This window comes from Agelaius tricolor, unplaced genomic scaffold (genome assembly GCF_023055355.1).
Source record: "Agelaius tricolor isolate 1412-34295 unplaced genomic scaffold, bAgeTri1.0.p SCAF_17, whole genome shotgun sequence".
NCBI lineage: Eukaryota > Metazoa > Chordata > Aves > Passeriformes > Icteridae > Agelaius > Agelaius tricolor.
Genome location: NW_027269277.1, coordinates 15818764 through 15831478, shown reverse-complemented (window position 1 = coordinate 15831478; position 12715 = coordinate 15818764).

Genomic DNA, 12715 nt, shown 5'->3' with positions numbered 1-12715 from the left:
GTGGCATTCTGGTGGGGACACCCGTGGCTCCCCAGGGCTGTGGCAGGGGCAGCCTGGTCCCTTGGGTGCCCCACATCCCGTGGTGCCCCTGGTCCCCTGCAGCTGTGGAGGCAGCAGAGGGCCGGGGGAGCCTGCAGAGGGCAACCGGGCCCTTCCCGGCAGGCACGGGGGACAAAGCCCTGCTGTGTCCCTCAATGCCCCTCTGTGTGCCAGGCAGTGCCCAGGGCCTGCCTGTCCCTGGCCTCGGGGACACTGCTGGGCTGTGGCACGCTAGGACCAGGCTGGGCCACCCTCTGGGGACTCTGCCCCTTCCCCACCAAGCCAAAAAGGCACCCCTTGGCTTGCCCACAGGTGGACTGGGGGGGAATCACCACTTGGGCACCTGTGCCAGGGCATTGTGGTGGCCAACTGCACCCCACATCAGTGGGGCACAGCTCCTGGCCCCACAGCACCCCTCCCTGCCTCGGTTTCCCACTGCAGAGGGGCTGCTTGGCGTCCTTAGCCAGATGTGGAATGGGAGGGGACAACAGAGCAGGGGGAGCCTCTGCCACCACTGTGGCAACACCAGGTGGCCTGGCAGCAATGTCACCTGGCCATGATGGCCTTGAAATGGCCATGGGAAGGTGACAGACTTGCAACACCCCTTTGGAAATAGCCAGAACCCCTCCAGCCCCTGGAAACCAGCAGAGCCCTCCCTGCATCTCAGGGAAGCCCAGAGGCACCCCCAGCCACCAGGAGGAAAAAGTGCTACATAAAAAGTCCCCCATAAATAAAACATATAAAATGCAACATGACAGGAAAAGAATAAAATATGACATGGGGCAAACACATACCAGCCCCTCTTTTTTTTATTTCCACAGAAATTCCAGGCTTGCTGGCTCTGCCATTTCTGAACACTCTGGAGGGAGGTGGGACTTTTACCTCACTGGGCACAAGGTGAGCAGCTAAGAGGGACTGTGATTCCTGCAGAAACTCGTGCAAAATTCTTGGCTATTGGTCATTTTTTGTCAGTAGGTGGATGACAAAGTGTGATGGAAACCTCTTGGCCCTGTCATTAGTGGCAGTGGGGATCACCCACCACCTCCTGGCAGCGCTCCATGGATGCTCCAGAGCAGGACTGCAGGACAGGGAAAAGGGGGAAATCCCCCCCTTGGATTTCTAAGGCTTGAGGGAGAAGAAAACGTGCGGGAAGTGTTTGGAGTTGCCTCTCCCGTGGCAGCATGGAGGGTACCCTGCCCCAGGCAGCTGGGTGGGCACCCAGAGCCCACCCCAGGCACTGCCCTGTGCCTGCTCTGGGGGGCAGAGCCCGGGGGCACCTGAGCCACGGGGATGATGGAAAACCCCTTCTGCATCCCTCTCCCTTTTGTGAAAAATGCCTATTTTATGGTTGGCTTTTCACAAATATTCAAACGAATATTATATGTGTTGTGTTAGAAAGTTGTGCTGTAGTAATTCTCTTGAGTAGAGTGCTAAATATAGCTTTAGGTTATAAAAAAATGTTAAAATAGGAACTATGCTATGTAGGATATTTTTTTAAAGAAAGGACTCACAGCGAGACAGCAGCCACAGGACACCTGAATCTTTCAGAGAAAAAGAATTTATTGCTGCCTTATCAGAAGAAATGAACTTCTTCCTGCCTCAAAGATGCTGTCAGGATTCAGAGGAAGAAGTTGACACTGACCAGACAGAATCCTGTGTTTGAATGGAATTTATGCATCATGTATGAGATGTATGAATATGCAACAGGCTGTTGCTTTTAAGGGTTAATCCTCTGTTAACGTGGGTTCTTTTTCGGGCTTATTTTGCCCAGAAAGAGGTACCCAGACGTCCATAACTCTTTGTTTCTATTGTCTCATATTGTCCTAATTGAATTTGTCCAAATTATTATTACTCTAATTGTATTACTATTTTTATAACCATTTTATAGCTATTAAACTTTTACAATTTTAAAAAACAAGTGATTGGCGTTTTTCACACTTTGCACTTCAGCTGGAGAGTTTGGGAGAGCCTCTGCTGCAAACCCAACCCTGCACTTCTGCCTGCCCAGAGCAGTCCTACAGCTCAGCCCCTCCTGGATGAGCCCCCAGGGAGCTGCAGGGAGCCTGCCAGCCCACATCAAAGCTCTCCTCTTGACTCATCCCTGCCAGAGAAATCACTGCTGCTTCCCAGGTGGGGAACACGCCAGGCTGGTAAAAATAAACATGCTTATAAATCAATATGGATCACCTTGCAATTTGTTCTGACCCTTGGGCAGTGAGCAATTGCATCCAAACCCCTGGGAAATGAAGGGCTTAGCCAGGAGCTCTCACTAACAGAGCCTGGCACTGCCACACTGCCCCTTGTGAGGTGTGTGGGGGCTGGCAGGGCAGGGCAGGGCTTGGAGGGGCTTTTCCTTCCCCAGCACCCCCAGTCTGCACTGAGATGCTGCAAAAGGCTGCACCAAAGTGAAGGGTTTGGGTGGGCACACACACATCCCTAAACGAGCTCCCCACGTGGAAAGGACTCCCTGGAATTTTTGTGGCTTTTTCTCTTGGCAGCTGCAGCTCAGACTCAGACTTGCCCTGGGGCTGGGGGGACAAGCAGGGGACACCAATGGCAAAGGGACAGGCACCACTGGTTCATCCCCTCCACTACTTTAGGGCAAAGCAGTGGGATGGAAAGCAAGCAGGAGCATGTGGGGCAGGGGAGCAGAGCATCCTCCTGTCCCTGTCTGTGTGCAGCCACAATCACCAGAGGCTGTCACTGTGGCGATTGTCACTGTCACTGTGGTGATTGCCACTGTCACTGTCACTGTCCCATCACTCTGGTGGCACAGCACAGCCTCCTGCCTGTCCCACCCCTCCCAGCACACGCTGGGCAGGCAGGCAGCCCTCCCTGGGATGAGGCCAGCTGGGAGAAGGGGCTTTCCTGCAGTTATTTGTATTCCCTGCTAATTGATTTCTTTGCCTACAGCCCCACAGGGGCTGCACTCCTCATTTTCTGCACTCCCCTGGGCATAGGGCTGGGCTTTCAAAGATGCAGAGAGGCCAAAATCAGTGTGAGCTGACCCTGCAAAACCCAGGCAGCCCCTGCAGTGTGCTCCCCAAAATGCAGGCACAGCCCTGGGTACCCCCAGGAGGCAGCAGCAGCAGCAGAAGCAGCACGTGCAGTGCCTTTATCCATTATACATCTGTCAGCAGGAGAAACCCCAGCCCATCCTGTCACAGCTGAGAGAGAGCCTCGCTGCTATTTTTAGCCACCTCTTCCCTGGTCAGGATGAATTCCTTGTCATCTGCTGCTGATTTTAACTCTGCTCTTCTCTCACCTCCCTGCCCTGCCTTGCCCACTGTGGTGCTGTTCACAGGGGTCCCAGGACGAGGGAGGAGATGAGAATCTTGACTCCATGCTCCAGAAGGCTGATTTTTTATTTTATGATATATATTATATTAAAATAAAATGTTATACTAAAACTATACGAAAGAATAGAAGAAAGGATTTCATCAGAAGGCTAGCAAGGAATAGAAAAGAATGGAATGATAATAAAATCTTGTGACTGACCAGAGAGTCTGAGACACCCGGACTGTGATTGGCCATTAATTAGAAACAACCCCATGAGCCCAATCCCAGATGCACCTGTTACATTCCACAGCAGCAGATAACCATTGTTCACATTTCATTTCTGAGGCCTCTCAGCTTCTCAGGAGGAAAAACCCTAAGGAAAGGATTCTTCATAAAATGTGTCTGTGACAGCCACCAGTGGGGTGAAACCCCCAGCCAGGAACCCAGCAGGGGAATTTTCCTGCCCTGCAAACCCTCCTGATTCCCCAGGTGCTGTAGGGATGTGCCCCTTGTTGACAGAGTGACAAAATTATCTTTTGTCTCCTTGCAAAGGAAAAAAAGCCTAGAAGTTTCTCTCTTCAATTAGGTAAAAATACACTTTATAGGACCTTGGGGACTTCATCTCAAACTTAAGGATAGCCAATTGGACAGAAGCCAAAAAGTCCTGCCTGAGCAATTCACTAGCAAAAGAAGAGAACAAAGGAACTGATTGCTTTTGTGAGGTGTTTTACAAGGAGGAAGAGCCTCTTTGGCCCGGCTCAGTTTTTCTCTGTAAAGAGTTTTGTTATTTTGCCTTTTATAAAAACTTTTCTGTTTCCAACACTACCACAGAAGCCATCCTGCTGATTTTATGCATCTGAGGTAGCTGAGCTATCTCAAGTGTGATATATGTAAAAAACACCAATCGTTTTTAAAATTTTAAAAGCTTAGTAGTAAAAAAATGGTTATAAAAATAGTAATACAATAAGAGTAATAAAAAAAAGAGTAATAAAAATTTTAGACAATTGAATTAGGACAATATGAGACAATAGAAACAAAGAGTTACGGACAGTCCGGGTACCTCTTTCTGGGCAAAATAAGCCCGTAAAAGGACCCACGTTAACAGAGGATTAACCCTTAAAAGGAACAGCCTGTTGCATATTCATACATCTCATACATGATGCATAAATTCCATTCAAACACAGGATTCTGTCTGGGCAGTGTCAGCTTCTTCCTCTGAATCCTGACGGGGTCTTCAGGCCTGAGCAAGGTGGGAAGAAGTTCATTTCTTCTGATAATGGCGCAATAAATTCTCTTTCTCTGAAAGATTTAGGTGTCCTGTGGCTGCTATCTCCATGTGAGTACCTCATTCCTTTCTTTAAAAAAATATTCTATATACATAGTTCCTATTTTAACTACAAAAGTGACCTTTTAACTACAAAACTGCATTTACCATACTATTAAAATGTGAATACAGCACCACTAATCAATACAACAAAACACACACAGTAAATATCTGTGTAGAGCCATTTAATCTGCACTTTTCACACAGAGATCTCCAAGAGTTTATGTGATGGTGTTCACAGGGGTCTGAGGATGAGGAAAGAGACGAGGATCTGACTCCATGTTTCAGAAGGCTTGATTTATTATTTTATGATATATATTATATTAAAACTATACTAAAAGAATAGAAGAAAGGATTTCATCAGAAGGCTGGCTAAGAATAGAAAAAGAAGGAATGATAACAAAGGCTTGTGGCTTGGACTCTCTGTCTGAGCCAGCTGGGCTGTGATTGGCCATTAATTAGAAACAAGCACATGAGCCAATCTCAGATGCACCTGGTGCATTCCACAGCAGCAGATAACCATTGGTTACATTTTGTTCCTGAGGCCTCTCAGCTTCTCAGGAGGAAAAATCCTAAGGAAAGGATTTTCCATAAAAGATGTCTGTGACAAGTTTATAGGACCTGGCTCAAGGAGATCATTGTATCAAGGTGTCCCCGGCAGAACCAGGAGGTGACAGTGCCCGTGGGCAGGCTGGGCTGGCTGCAGCAGTGTCCATCTGTCTGTCTGTCTGTCTGTCTGTCCATCCCTCCTGGGATGCCAAGGGCTCCCCCAGAGCCAGCCCCACTCCCTCTGCCCGCCCTGGCTGTCCTCACTGTCCTGTCGGCGTTCCCAGCTCGCTGCAAAATGTGCTAATAAAAATTACATTAAAAAATGGAAGGAGCTGCTTGAGGCTGTCAGAGGACAGGGGAGGAGTGCTGAAGGACAGACAGACAGAGCAGTGTTGCAGGGTGACAGAGGAAGGGCAAGGGCTGCTGAGGAAAGGGAAAGGGAAAGGGAGAGGGAGAGGGAAAGGGAAAGGGAAAGGGAAAGGGAAAGGGAGAGGGAAAGGGAAAGGGAAAGGGAAAGGGAGAGGGAAAGGGAAAGGGAAAGGGAAAGGGAGAGGGAAAGGGACAGGGAAAGGGAAAGGGAAAGGGACAGGGACAGGGAAAGGGAAAGGGAAGGGGAAAGGGACAGGGAAAGGGAAAGGGACAGGGAAAGGGACAGGGAAAGGGAAAGGGAAGGGGAAAGGGACAGGGAAAGGGACAGGGAAAGGGAAAGGGAAAGGGAAAGGGAAAGGGACAGGGAAAGGGAAAGGGAAAGGGAAAGGGAAAGGGACAGGGAAAGGGAGAGGAGAGGCTGAAACCCTTGTGAGGCTCAGCAAGGGCTGGGCCCAGGCTGGGACCCTGCACCCTGAGCCCCCCAGGGATGCTCTGGGCTCTCAGACCCTCCCCAGCAGGCAGGACTGCAGGCAGTGCAACAAAGCCCTGCTGGATAACCCGGGTCAGAGCCCTCCCAGCTGGCACCAGCACCCACCTCCTGCCTGTCCTGACTTTACTGGGACCCCAGGGGCACCAGGAGGTGCTGCCAGCAGGGATGGCACCGAGATGAGCTCACCTCCCATGCAGTCACCCTCCAGAGAAGCTGAGCAGGTGTCTGCCCTTCTGTTTTGGTGTCTCTGGCTGATGCTCCCCTCTGCAGGAGCCTGACTTTTTAAACCTGCCCAGTTCTAGAGTCTGGAAGAGCTCGTCCAGCCTGTGCCCTGTGCCTGGCTCTCTGCTGGGGCCAGCAGGGACCAGCAGCTCCCGGCTGTGCTGGGGCAGGGTGCCTGCCACCCCACGGGTGACACCTGCAGGAGCCTCCCTGCTGTCCCCTCACCTTCACAGGCTGTGCCACCCCGTGTGCAGGTGCTGAGGCTGTGTGTGTGCCTGGGGGATCAGCTGCTGGCTGCAGAGGCCAGGGTACACCCAGGAGGTGCCAGCAGTGGCAGGTGCAGTGCCCTCAGCCAGGGCCCAGCTGATGGGAGGACAGCCCAGGCACTGGAAGCCTTCCTGGCTGCTCACTGCTCCTTTTATCCACCAAACAGCCCTGCTATTTACTGCAGAAACTGGGCATAATACAGTGGTACAAACAACTCCCTTAGTCTGGTTTCTAATTTCAAAGAAACTCCCACAAAGCCTCTCACTCAGTGCAGTGAGTCCCTCAGATTAATTACAGGTTGGTGGAGAAGGTGATTTCTTTTCCCCTGGCTCCTTTTCCAGCAGATTTGCCTTTCACATCCACTGCATTTCTCCTTGATTTTCTCCCTACCGGAGGGTAAACAGATGCCTCACTCTGATCTTTTCCAGGCTGTTCATTACTCTCTCACTCTGCCATTCGTGGGGTCACATTCTTGAACTGTTCTCATTTACTTTTCAGAAAATCCTGGAAGGGAAAGACAAATGTCATCCTGCCTGCTTGGAGGGGGTGGGAGATGAGAACAGCAAACACAGCCCAGGATTGCTCTGTCCCTGTGAAGCTGCAGTGGGCTCTGCAGAGCGAGGGTGCAGCAGTGCCAGCACCAGCCTCACCTCTGGGGTGTCCCCATTTATTTCTTGCTGCCCAGGGGACCCATTTGAAAAGGCTCAGGTGAATTCCTGTGCTCCCAAATGTCAGGACCCAGGACATCCCTCTGGCTGTCCTGAATGGCCAAGACCCCTGCCAGGGGGCTCAGAGACCCTGGCACAGAGCCCAAAACACCTGTGGGTTTGATTATGACCCATGGAGCAAATTACCAACCTTAGATGAAGGTCAGCAAGCCACAACAGTTTAGGTAGAATAATAGTGAATTTATCACAAAGTGAAAAAGTAGATTTTGGGGTTTCTGGAATGGGGGTTCAGGGGGCAAGATGGAGGGATCTGGGCCTGTCCAGCCTTTCTCCTTCTTCTTCTTGGCCTCCATCTTCTGCTGTGATGGTGGCACTCACAGATTGGTTTAGAGTAGAAGCTCAGTGTCTAACATAGGTGATGGGTATTGGAAAGCAATTGTAAACATTGTACAGGTAGTTTTTAGTATAAAGACATAACCCTGCCCTGGGGGCAGGCAGAGTGAGCCTGGAACTGCCCTGCTGGATGGATCTCAGCAGGGCAGGAGAAAGAATTTTATAGATAAGGAACAATAAACAACCTTGAGACCGAGGAATGAAGAGCCCTGACTCCTTCTTCAGTGCCGGGCTGGGAAAAGAGACTTTCTAACACACCTTGGGGTCACTGTGAGCAGCTGAAGATCCTGACACCCAAACAGCCAAGGAAATGTTGACGTGTCCCACAGGGGCCCCCAGGAGGCCCAGTGGTGCTGAAGGAGGTGCTGGGTCAGTCAGAACAGCTCCTGAGCAGTGGGGTTGTGCCTGCAGGGTTCAGTCTTGGATTCCTGTACACAGAGAGCCTGTCCCTGCCCTTCCCCAAGAGCCCAGGAAGATGCTTCTTATGGCCTGCCAGGGTGATGCCCCTCAGGGACAGGGGATGGGTCTGGCCCAGCCACTCTGAGCCCTGTCCTGGGGCTGGCAGGATGCCCAGCAGGTGCCAGCTGCAGCAGGGCTCTCCTGCAGGATGAGGGTTGGGGAAGATGAAGCAGGAAAGCCTTATAAATGTGATTGCCTGGGAAAAGATTTTGAGAATATGGAAACTATAAGTGAGATTAGAATGAAAACAAGCTTTGAGATCCCTCAGTTACTGAACAACTGGATAACAGTGGCATGGCCAGCTGAAGGTGATCCCCTTTTGATGGAACAACACCCTCTGCTTGCAGACAGCCCCAAGGGTCAGAGCAGACCCTGCCAGCTTGGCAGAAGGGGCCCAAAGAGGAGTTTTTAGGGTTTAAAATGTAACACAGTATGGTAATGTAATGATTCTTATAGGCTGTATGGAAATGCTATAGGATTTGTATATTGTACCAGATTGGTTAGTGAGAATCAGAATATTCAACACAGAAGATGATTTATAGTATTGGAATGGGAACCTCACTCTCTTGCTTCTCTTACCTCTCTCTTTTACTCTCTTACCTTTTTTACTCCCTTACTCTCTCACCCTCCCATCCTCTCTCCCTCTCTCCTCTCAGTCCTGCTCTGAGCTGTGGCTGGCAGCTCCCAGCAGGGCCCTGCCCCCAGGCCCTTTGCAGTAAATGCAATAACCCACAAGTTCCATGACCTGGCTGCAGAGATCTCTGTCCATCCTGGCCATCCTACCCCCAATGCTCTTGCAGGATGAGCAAGGGGGCACTGGAGGGGATGGCTGGGCTGGACAGCAAAAGGACAGCAGTGACAGCCCCCATTGCTGCCACAGCTCCCTGGGCCTGAGCCAGAGACCAACCTGGAGAGCACAGCCAAGGGTAGGGCCAGGAGGTGGCTGTGGGAGGTGCAGACATTCCCCAGCTGGCACCACTGCCTGTGCCCAGGGCTGCAGACACAGGCAGCTCTCAGAGAGTGGGATGGGGACAGCAGCCACAAACCCCTCCTGTGCCCCCCTCAGCTGGGAACAACCCCTGGACACCACACAGGCTCTGGGGGGCTCATTGGTGGCTCCAGGCATTGCCATTCCTGAGGTGATGCCCTGTGCAGCCCTCCTGTGCCAGCAGGAATCCCCTGGGCATGGCCAGGTGGTGACATGGGGACACAGGACGGGCTTTGCCAAGATGCCACTTGCAGCAGGGACCCCAGGACAGACAGCACAGAGCCCATGGCAGGGGGAGGCAGAGGACAGGGTGGGGATGAACCTGGGATGGCAGGAGGCTCCTCATGGCACCATCCTCTGCAGCCACACGACCAGAGTGACACCCAGCATGCTGTCCCCTCCCAGCCATGGCTGCCCTGGCACAGTGACATCTTCCAGCTCTGTGGGATGCAGGTGCCACCCTGGCAGCTCTGCACACTGACTCCCACAGCCAATATCCCCCCTGGAAGCAGCTGCCTGACCTGCTGCTGTTTTATCTGTCAGCAGTGGGAGCATTTGCATCTGAATAAATCCTCCATCTCCACCACAGAGGCCAAGCTGGGCATGGAGGGGAGTGGCAGGGGCACAGGACAGGGGGCACAGGGAACAGGGCCTGCTTATTCTTTCTTATTCTTTCTTATTCTTTCTTATTCTTTCTTATTCTTTCTTATTCTTTCTTATTCTTTCTTATTCTTCCTTCTTCTTACTTATTCTTCCTTATTCTTCCTTATTCTTTCTTCTTTCTTATTCTTTCTTATTCCTTCTTATTCTTTCTCCCCTGCACTTGCCACCTGATGTGTAATGTTCCATTTTCCAGTCTTGTCCCTCCTGGGGGTCTCTAGTTGAAGGCAAAGCCCAGACCAGTCCCATGCAGTGAGGTGGGGCAGGCAGCCTGCAGGCCATGGCACACAGCACAAGCCCAAGGTCTGCTCCTGGTCATCTCCTGCTGCTCTCCTGCTTGGACACTGCTGGGGCTGAGGGCAGGGGAGCTGTGGAAGGCAGAGCAGTGAACAGAGCTCATCAAACCCCAGTGCTCCTGCTGCAGGGAGAGATGTGCATCACCATGGCAACCGTGGCCAGGGATGCACAGAGCCGGGCACCCCCGTGGGGAGGGGACTGGGGGACCACGCTGGGCCTGTCCCCACGGCCCCAGTGCCACCCCTGGGGCCAGCCCTGCTGAGGCACTGGTCTGGCACAGCAGCCCCTCCTTCCCCTGCTGGGCAGGGCAGAGCTGCAGCGGCTGAGGGGAAGGCACAGGTCAGGATGAGGGTCCTGCAGTGTCCAAGTCCAGTGGATTTTCTCCAGAGACACTGGAAATGCTGGAGGCAGCCAGAGCAGGGTCAGGCCAGCACCCTGGGGACGGGAGGTGTCCTCTGACGGGTTTGGGATCTGTGCCAGGCTTTGCTGCTGTCCCAAAGAGTCTCGCTTGACACTTATCTAAATTAAATCTCCCTGTTCATCCTGCTGGCTTGCCAAGGTCACAGGATCAGGCAGTGCCATTGCTCCAGCCTTCCCTCTGCCTGCAGTTCCCTCCTCTCCTGCTCTGTCTGCAAACACAACCCCCAGGGTCCCCCCAAAGCAGCTGGAGTTGAGACCAATGTCTGAATTCACCTTGCAATCCTCTCTGGGTCACCCTGCCCTGCCTGGTGAGGCACTGGCTCCTTCTGGCACTGCCACACAAACACTGAGCCCCACTGGGCTCCCCCTGTGCCCTCCTCCTACACCATGGTGCCACCTTCCTTTGGGAGCAGCTCCAAACATCCCCACAGCCTGTGACCTTCCAGGCCACAGCAGCACCAGGGACAGGTTCCAGACTGCAAGGCAAGATGTGCTCTATATCCATCTCTATGGCAGATTATCTTTGTCAAGTGGGCAGTTTGCCTTATCTCTCTCTCTGAGTGACCACAATCACTCCTCCCTCAGGGGGACACCTGCTGATAACAGCTATGGAATGTCCCTGCATGGCTGATAAGAACTACAGCATCCCATTGGGAGATGTGAGCCCAGGGGGAGGAGCCAAGCATTCCTACCTGGATATAATCTGGAGATTCTGGAACACCAGCACAGCTTCTGCACTGGATTCCCCAGAGGAACAGCAGCTGCCTCTCCTTCCCCTGGATCTTCAGAGGCAGAATCCATCCTTCTCTACAGGATCCTGCTCCAGCAGAGCCACCCCTGACCCTGCAGGAGGGCTGAGCCACAATTCCAATGGCTCTGCTGCCAGCACCCTGACCCACAGGGTGTCAGGCTGGGTTCTGACTCTGGCAGTGTTGGTTTAGTTGTTTATTTTATCCTTTTATTTTCTTCCCTATTAAAGAACTGTTATTCCTGCTCCCATATTTTTGCCTGAGAGCCCCTTAATTTAAAATTAACAGCAATTCAGAGGGGTGGGGAGGGTTTACATTCTCCATTTCAGGGGAGGCTCCTGCCTTCCTTAGCAGACTCCTGGCTTTCCAAACCAAGACAGCCAGAGACACAAGGTCTGCAGCCCATGGAGAGGCAAAGGAAAGTCTGCACCATCCACTCCAGGCCAGGGTGACACTCACTTGTTTGGATGTGATGGGTGGGATGTACACAAAATAATTCCTTGAGAACCTGCCACAAAATACCAGAAATATGTTAGATGAGGATAAGCACCTGTTGGCGAGGCGATGGTTTTGAAGAACAAGCACTGGATTCTCCTTTCTTTGATGGCATTCAGAACAGCTGAAAGGCCTCCCAGCCTGCAGGGAAGGGGCTCAGGGGCTCCAGGATGCTCTGAGTGATCTGCTTGGAAGGGCAGAGAGGAGCAGGCCTGAGCTGCTCCCCATGGCCAGGGGGGCACTGGGTGGGATGGGGTTGGCCCAGCTGGGTCCTGCCATGCTGGGATTGCATCCAAGCCTCAGAGAGGCTCCTCAGCCCTGTCCCCTGCAGCCACGCACTCTGGTGTCCCAAACCCAGCAGCTCAGACACACAGGGACAGGGAAGGGCCCTCTCTGATGTCCCCCCACAGCTGTTTGGAGGGTCTGGGGCACATTTCCTCAGCACATGCAGCAGCCCCACAAGCACAGTGATGGGCTGAGTCCTCAGGCCTCACCTCACTGTGCCTTGTTGGGAAAATGAGCCCAGTTACAGCATCCCACCCCTGAGGAGCCCCCAGATGGGCCTAAATGACCCTCTGGGATCAGCAGAGAAGCCAGTGCTGGCCTGAAACACAGCTCAGAGTGCTCACTGAGGATGCTCTGTCCCCACAGAGTATTTTGGGGACTGATGGATGAGCAGCTGCATCTGGCACAGCCCTGGAGAGAGGTGCCAGGTCACTTGGAGCGAGAGGAGAGGTGACCTCTGTGCCTGGCTGCTCACAGAGCAGGAGGGGCAGCCCTGGGGCTGCTGGCAGGGCCAGCCCAGCTGGATGGTGCAGCTGCCCTTGGCCAGTCCCCCAGCACAGAGCATCCCTGCCCAGCCTGCACGCACAGCCCACCCCAGCACCAGCAGCTGGGGTATTTTTAGCCTGGAAAAGTGCCACAAAATCATAGAGCAACATTTGCTGGAGTTGGGACCAGTGTCTCAGTTCACCTTGCAATCCTCTCTGGGTCACCCTGCCCTGCCTGGTGAGGCACTGGCTCCTTCTGGCACTGCCACACAAACAC